At 38.2% G+C, this 9056-nt stretch overlaps 1 long non-coding RNA gene across 1 annotated transcript; it reads left to right on the top strand.

Annotated features, from left to right (window-relative positions):
• The first annotated feature begins 7 nt into the window (after nucleotides 1–7).
• On the top strand, nucleotides 8–5985 carry LOC111272617 (uncharacterized). Its single transcript, XR_002687620.2, has 3 exons — nucleotides 8–566; nucleotides 1031–1127; nucleotides 5117–5985. It is a non-coding gene; the product is annotated as an uncharacterized LOC111272617 (long non-coding RNA).
• The last annotated feature ends 3071 nt before the right edge of the window (nucleotides 5986–9056 follow it).

Raw genomic sequence — 9056 nt, forward strand, 5'->3', positions numbered from 1 at the left:
TAATTATTACATATTCAAATATGCAATCAACAAAGTCCACTGAAAAATAAAAAGTATGACCACGCTCGACAAATTGACGCAAGCAGTAAAAGACTAAGCACGATTCGGGCGCACTCAACTTAGATGCCGCAACATATTTTATTTACTTTCGTATTTATGTAGACGTTTTCTATTTCATCGTAAACCACTAAGTGGTTTCCTACAAGACGGTTATTGAGAAGAATATAGCCTGACAGAAGTGAATTTGCTGCACGACTATCTGTATACAGCTGTATACAGTTAAAGATGGGCATTCATCATAGACCTGGGCTTCGAGTCAAATCGATTCCCACGTAAGTTCAATACAATCATAATAAAAAAAACAACAACAACAACAAGCTGATAGCTCAAAATCCATTTTTTCTGACAAAAGCGTTTGTCCTTGCCGTTTGCTAGGGGATCGTCACCCAACGTTTCGCAATAATCACACCGGAACAAACGGTTCTGCCACGATACGACGACAGTCAACAAAGCGCGAATGAGGCTTCCGCTTGTCCATAAGCACTACTCTTCTTACCCACACACGTGTGCGTGTATACTTGCTGCCTATCATTTTACCGGTTACGTAATCCGTGTATGTTATTGTCACGTTCATAGACTCACGAATCATGTCGTTTATTATTAATGTTTTGTTTATTTCAATAGTACATTTGCACAAGTTTTGACCCGAACAAGACTGGCAATAGTGTAACTCTGGTAAGTGGATAGGTGTGGTCTATAGGGAGTAGTTGTCAGCAGGAGGACAAGTGATAGAAGTTTGTGTAAATTTAATGTTGATATACGACCAGCTTTCGGCAGATTCAGACATTTAAATAAATGGACCGGATCGTTGACTAGGGCAAACAGAGCCTTTCTCTATACTGGGCGTATGAGACACGACATCCGTTCTGGGCTTTGTTGGGCTTAGTCGGCAAAATAGGAGATTAGAAGTCCGAGAGTGAACGGTCGTTCATATTGATATCTGTGGTTGGTTTTTTGTCGGGGTATCTAGGGTGATCGGTACTCGTCTTTCTAAGGTTGCACAGAAGATCGTCGGACCGAGCTTTGTAGATCTCATCAAAAAGATGGTGCCGTAAAGCCATTGTTCTGTAAGTAGCAAACATAAGAAGAATTAGGTATTGGTACTCTACGCCAGTCTACATCTACTTAAAATCAATAGAGTGATAGGAAAGCGCGTTTTCGTCTGGCTGTGTTTAAAATTTTCCCATTTAGTAATATTACCCATTGAACGAATTTGAATAGAGTGCTAGATATGTCTGTACCGTAACTCTAATCTACCGGATTCCATGGGTTCAAAATTAGCGCCCGCTGAACCGTAGACAGAAGACCTTGACCTTAGTACTTGTTTTAGGAGATCATTTGTCTCAAGCGGTAGTGCGAAATGATTAATCATTCTCAACTCAAGGCCACACTTCGTTTGTTGGTTCCACTAGAAACGATATAGTTTTTTGTGTGTTTTTTAATTTTATATGTAACCTCTAACAATCGAAATTGCCGGGCCGACCTGACATTTACATGGGTTTTGTCAGCCAACCCACTTTCATAACAAAACAGACCATTTATATCACCCGACCTTTTAAATAGAACATGTTGGCCACCGAGAAAACGCAATGCAAATCGTCAAACAGAGACTTTTTTATCGTGTAAATTACTAATGTCGTCTGTTAGCTTCCGAATTGTACTAGACCATTGAAGATTTTTTTTTCAAGTTTGTAATCAGCGTTCTCAGAACAGATCTATTAGTTAGGGATATTGTGATCAAGATTGATTGCACATGCGGATGCGCTAGTGGAAATCAATGATACGATGTTTTCCCTATTCCATATTAAGCACCCATAAATTAATTCTATAATATAGCGTTTCGCTTTTAATGCCCATACAAGCAATTTTTTATATCGCTCCTAATAGGGCCAACATTTGTATAGTTGCTCCTGACATTGGTTATTTATTTCATCGCGAGTATTTCTCTAATCTTTAAATTAAGCATTTGATAGCACAAAGCGTTGTCGTATGACATGTTTCAATAATTTTTTCCTTAATGTTCCTTAATGCTATATTATTGAAGTTAAGGAAGGTTAACAAATTGAACTTACGTATTAGATACTGGAGCGCAGTATGATAAAATTTTATGATCCATCATATATATATATGTTGGATCTTATTATGTTTCGATTGAGAGAATATGGAGAAAACCCATTTTGCATAATTCATGGTCTCGTACATTTTGCACTGACAGATTCTATTTGTTGTATATATTGTCATTTTAAGAGTATTCTGTCCACTTATTTGTAGCAGCCATAGCGTTTGAGATTTTTTTTGAGAGAGAGTTATTAAGTAGAGATAAGCCTTAATACTCAGAAAGGAGTTAAAACTTCCCTAGAGAAGACTAATACCTTAACTGGGTCAATGGAATAAAGCTATTTGATTCTCTATCAAAAGCCATATAAGACTTTGTTCACTCAGAGAGAAAAACTGTCATGGAATAACAATAAAAAATATAGACTTACAACAATACATAATTTAAACATTAGATGGAACGTTATCATGACCGAGCTTGCGGTATTTAACAGGTTTGTGTTTAAATTTTCAGTCATGGAAATGTGCAGTTTTAATAGCATTTGTCGAATATAATACATTTAATAGCTCTAGATACGGATTAGCATGCGTTTTCTAATAGGGTCGAATGATGTGATATCGTACGTCTATAATAGTAAAAGATGGCACGAGATCTGCTTATGGAGGACTTCGTTTTTAAACAGCTTCACGAAGTACACGCGCAGACCGGCAAACGTCAGGCGCATAGCGATAGAGCTTTATTCCTATTTAATCAATTCAATTGTTAATGTGAAGCGTTCTTCGTTCGAGCACACGTAAAACGCCTAATATCTAGTGGCTCTTAATAATCAGTTAAGATAAATGAATTAAAGATAGAATAAGGATGATTTAACTTAACGTAACTTAGACGCTTTCCCAGTTGTAATGGAAGCGTAGGTAAAGAGAGATTATCTAATAGACTTATGGAAGAGATCGTTGTTGAATATTCGGAATGGTGAGATTTTCCGATAGATTCGGACGAAGAGTATTATAGGCTGTAGGAAGTGGGTTATTTGGTACTGCTTTGGATAGCTGAACATTGTTTTATGGCGTAGCTATTGCTGGCGGTTATAACGCGAGTTATCGAAATTTAGATTTACCATATTACCTTACCAATTAGCTTCTCCAGAGTTCTATGAACATGACGAAGCAGGACCTATTATGCAAGTTACCTTCAGGGTTCTGTGTTTGCTAGTATTGTGTAGTAACGTAGAATAGGCCGAGTCGTGTAAATAGGTTAAATGTTTGGTACGAAGTAAGCCTCACTTTAAACCGACAAGAGCCTAGCATAGACATGGTATAGAGATACAGCTCAAACATGTTTTGTTCACTTAAATCTTAACTAGAACTCTGTTTCAGGAAGAGCCTCGACTCCTGAAACGGTTTCCAACATATGCCAATGTGTTGGTGTTTCACCTGTTTGCTCACCCTAAAATCGAAGTACTACTTTTCGTCATCAGGGGTCACATAAAAAACATTGCCCTCATCTATGGGTCGTACATCATTGTTGCTCGTTACAAGTTTTCCCCGAAGTAGCTACTGCAAAGTTACGAAAACCCTAATCATGCGTATGGTAGCCAAGACAAGGATTGAGAAGCTATTGCGATCTTTGCATTGCTCACACGACTCTAGGTTCTACTAACTTATAAGCAAGTTCGATAATGATAGACATAGAGGCATATCTTATGTAATCATATGTTAATAAATCTGTAACTTATCGTCGTCTTCGAGTTAAGTTAGATTTAAATTAATGCATCTAGGGTGACAGTATTTCGATTTGACCTTTTTTATAAAGGGCTCTGAAAATAATCTCGTAAAAATCCCAAAAGGAAGAAAAGTAGAGACAGTATATCTGAAAAACCAGAAATGAATACAAATTGTGCTGCCTTCCTAGAACTGTATGGTAAGCAATAGGGCGAGGAAAATAAAACCAAGTCTATTGTGCCAAAATGCAATGATATATCAGGCCTTGCGTATCCTCTCTCCGTAAGGCAGGGGTTACTGAGCGGCTCTCACTTCATTAGAACTGAGAAACGCTTTAATCGAAACAACAGGCTTAACACAAATGGCAGTGATGGTGGAAGCGCCCACCCCTGTAGGTGATAACACATGACCTTCCGACGATTAGTGTAATTGCAATTTATCCACTACCTCAAGATCGCATCTGAGCCTTTCAAGTGAAAAGGAAGTGCCGCTTAATTACGGTTTTCAAAATCCCTTTCCGGCATATTCATTTTCCTGCTGTGGTAACGTCAAGCGAACGTCACTGTGGATTCTATCCTGTAGATATTGTGGAGACCTCATCGATATGAACATCCATCGAGGCGAGAAGTAATTCGCTAAGGCGAACCTTTTTTTATGGCTAATATAGTTCCCAATTGCATACACAAGATTAGCAAAGCGTTTCTACTCACTTCACGTTCGCGTTTAAGACGTAACTGTTCTTTGTTAAGGCCAAGTCTTGTAAGGGGTCAATTACATTAAATATATTTTACTCTAACTAATCCAGTGTCCAATGGGTGTCTTCAGAAGTTAGCTGAATAATATGCTCGTACGATACTTCATAACTTCATAAGATACAGGACGAATAATCATTCAAAACGAGGTCAACTATCAGAATCGATATATCACGAAGTTGTGTGCTTTTACGTGTTATTATGCCGTATCCATCATCAACATTGTAACTTTTCTGTTAAAGATTAGTATCTTATCGAAACTTTTGCCTTGCAATGGTCGTACCTTAGATTTTAAGTTATTCTATTTAGCAGTAGTTTTCTGTGTACATTCTTTGCTCACAAATGACATCGACATTGTATATGACATTGAAGAGCGAGTAGAGATGTTTGCAACGAGGGACATGTGGTTTTTATAATCTGTAAAGTTTATTCCATGATGAATTATCCACTAAAGTTATATTTCCTACCGTATAGGACATATAGCTATCTGTGCATTAAGGGTCGAAGTGTCCGTTTGTTTTCAGTAGGCGTCATTTCTGCAGAAATAGTACGGACGGAACAGACAATTTCTTCGTGTCACCTTTCTAACACAGACTTCGAGCAAGAGTCTAAATTGTCTTATGCAAGGATCCAACTGGGCACTTTGCGGTGGTCGGAAGCACTATGCGAATGAACTCTGTAAACAGCTTACCATAGTACAAGTCATACGAAAACCCCGCACGGCACCAAAGAAAAGCTTCAATTTAAGCTAACTTTTAGATTCCAGACGCGACATTTATTTGTTAAGCATTCTTGTGGTGAGGCTGCAATAAATTAAATTTTAAGCTTTGTGAATTGTCTTTGAAGAATTATATTTTTGTAACTTGTATAAAATTATGGGTGCTGTGAATAAAATTCTATTGACCTGCATATGTCTCGATCGCTGGCTCAAAAATAAAGGTACCTCAAATTGGATTCTAAAGAAACAATTATGGCAGGCGCGATTCGGATCTAAATTTAATTAAACATTTGTATCTACGTAAATCTGAACATCTCTTTTTGATTCGTATAGTATTTTTCTAAAGAAGTGCTGTTAATCGTCAGTGGCCGCTCAGATATATATATATATATATATGTATATATTATGTATATATACGCTAAAATATATGTATAATAGGAACTTCTAATGAATGTCCTGTAAATGACACTAAATTACCTACAATGGGACGTATGCCCCTCATGTATTTATTGCTGGTCAATTGCCCTGGCTATGACTAGCCATCTCAAATGACGATCTTATATATATAAGTGTGTAATGTACTAAACATTTTAATAAAATTACTCTACTATAAATAAATAAAAGTAAAGTAGGCATTCGTGACAGGTCCGATTGTAAAAGGATGTCAGCTATGCTATAATTGATAAATGACTAAAATGGCAGGTTCTTCTTGCCAGAAGTAACGTTTTCTAATAAAAATTGATGCTTTATTACGTATTTGTTTGTGTCTATCGAAGCCATGGCGGGAAACACATTTTGATTTGAACAAAGATCGGCTATTATCCAATCCTTTGACTTTCATGAGGCTTTCTTCGTTGCCCGGGGTGGATGGTCTACGTCACTAGCTGTTTGTTATCGGCTTCAGAAAAATCCGCGAAACGCCCCCGTAAGACGAACTGGAAAAGCGTCAATACGGCTTATATATAAAGCACCCGAAAACGTATCGAACAAGGTGCAACAATTACAATATTGAACTTTTCATACAGAGAAAACTATTGGCAATTTTTGAGAGAAGAGTAATTTACCAGTATCGCTCAACGTATGCTTACCATTAGAAAGCTATTTGCGGATCACAGAACGAACGGTCAATCAGTCGTTTAGATCCCGATTTGAAGGTATAATCAATGTGGACGAAGGTAATATTGCGAAAATGGCCGTATGCAACGACAAACAAAGCATGTGTAAAAAAAAAACAATTGAAAAGTATCTGCCTTCCTTATAATCTATATTAGCAACAATCTAAAGGTACAGGTTCGAATTTAAGGTTAGCACCCTGTGTATAACTATATATTCTCATTTTCTATTTTCATATAATGTATGTCAAGGTGTCACTGCGCCACACTCCCAGGAGCAGTATCCTGTTCGTCGGTTTTTTAAAATGAAAATTACGCATACATTTTCTATCGTTTCGGTGCTTTAACTAAAACTAAGTGGCATAGTCTTTGATGATGTTCAAAGATTGTTATTTATTGGTGGTACGTAATTTCGTTTTAAAGCGCTACCGTATGATGTATGGCTTGTATAACATAATTTAAATTTGTTTACTTGTTACGTTTACAAATAGATTTCGCTATCAATAGGCATACAAAATATGGTCTCTGGAAATGCAGGACCTTGTAGTATAAAAATGCGCGGGCCGAACTAGGAATATTCTAAATATAATTTGCCTATTTTAGGAATGTAAAATATTTGAAACTAGCAAAAGATAGAATCCTCCTCACGGATCGAGTGTAAAACACATGAAAAGCATTGTTTGACCCGCAGAAATAACACCAGGTTTTCGCTCTGTCCTGTGAGACAGAAATGAAAGCGTTTATTCGCGGCCGAATGCAGATAGTGTACGTAGGTCGTATCGAGAACATGGATGTATGTCCGCCATTCAAAAAATATTGAGGTTATCAAAGCTAGCAGCGGCTATTTCACCAGAAGCTTCCAAAATGCCCCTACCTGTTATTAGCAAAATAAGGATATCGACCCTTTGAATGGAGCGAGGCTTCGTTACGACAACACACAGATCGAAGGGACGTCTTGGCCAAACTCAGGCGGCCCCGTTCTGAGTTTCCTATCGACGTCAAGCGTCTGTCGCGCATTTGCGAAGAAGAATGGAAAAAGAAGACGTGGATTCTACTTGCTTGTGTGTCGTCAATCACGCTCATTAGTTTTATTGTTTGTCGCTTGAGTGCCGCTTATATCCAGAAGGCTTGGACTTATCGTTGCGCCTTCCCTTTGTCAGAGACTCTTTAGGCATCGTCGCAAAGGATCGCTGGGTCCCATCGTTCACCACCTTGTTCACAGGAACATTTTTACTGACGCGTCAACAGAGACTAAAATTGCTCATAATCCTTAAAAAAAAAACCTAATTTAGCCCTCTCAATTTTGCAATGGAATTTTTAGCTGAAAGCTGTCCTTGCAATCTGCAATGCAATGTTCTTTTTTTTCTCGATCACAAGAAACGATGTATCGTTTATCAAGATACGATGTTTTTGAACGCAGCCAATAAACGCTGTCATTTACTCTCTGTGCAAATCGTAGACGTATCCCAGGAGTATTTTGTCACAATATGATTGAACATTTCAATGTATACATCGCGTTAGCCTATTTCGCTGCTTACTACAACCTTTGCGTTTGTAATCAGGCTTAGAAATTTTTGCCCAAGTCCAAACACACACTTGGAACGAATGAAACTTCTGGCCACGCGCGTTATCGTCCTACGTACTATCGACTTCTATGCTTAGTTTAATGAAAACGAGCAACAAGGATCAGATATGACTATCTAAAGCTATAAAGTTTATGAAAAAATCACTTACGCATGAAGATTACTCGCTTAACAAAGCAACGATCTGGCGCATTTGTTTGCCCACTGATAAAAGAAACCGTTTGCCTATTCTGCATTTGATACGATGGGGCAATATTAAACTATGCCGGTTAGATTCCTAGATGGGTATCGTTTTCTTAATGCTCCAACTTTGATAATAGTTCTTCTCAACCGAATAAATCTAATTTATTCCTCTGTAAACTATCGGTATGACGCCTACAGCGAAAGCAACGTCCTTTGCCTTATTGTAAGTGCTGACTCTACGCTGAGCTATAACGCGACTGCTATTCCAGTCCATAGCATTTGCCTAGTAACTTTCTAGCTTTTTGAAACAAATTACTAAAAGTAAAGAACTTTCATTTCCGTTGCAAACTGAGTATAAGCCTAGGTACTACTACCCTAAACGTGCTACACAGAAACAGAAAAATACATGAACGCGCCATCTTGCTGAGACAAGCAATAGATCAATTATGTTGGCTAACCTTCGTAAGCGTTGATTATCTCTATCAAAGAATGGCTCGACGTAACGTTTGGTAGGGTCACCTCGTTTAGGTTACTTTCATTCTATTGTGGTACGAGTAGGCTATGGAAACGTGATCTGCGTAAGATCTCGGCCTGCCATGTTGCACGATTAAGGCGTAGCGGCTTCACCGTGGTTGAAAGGTTATTCGCTGGACAATCGTGTCCGAGTCCAACATCGTTTGCACTCTGTCCAGATGCCTCACTTTTGCTGTTAGTGTCTTTGGTCGCGAGTCTCAGTCGTTGGACTCGATCCTGGGTTGAAGTCAACCCTTCAGTGAGGGTATGAGTGTATGTTACTGTCGGCAATTATGTTTTACGCTAAACTAAGGATACTATCTGTGAATTGAATGTTTCTTGGCTGTCTATTGTTGGG

This window comes from Varroa jacobsoni, unplaced genomic scaffold, assembly GCF_002532875.2.
Source record: "Varroa jacobsoni isolate VJ856 unplaced genomic scaffold, vjacob_1.0 contig02741, whole genome shotgun sequence".
NCBI classification, from domain to species: Eukaryota; Metazoa; Arthropoda; class Arachnida; order Mesostigmata; family Varroidae; genus Varroa; species Varroa jacobsoni.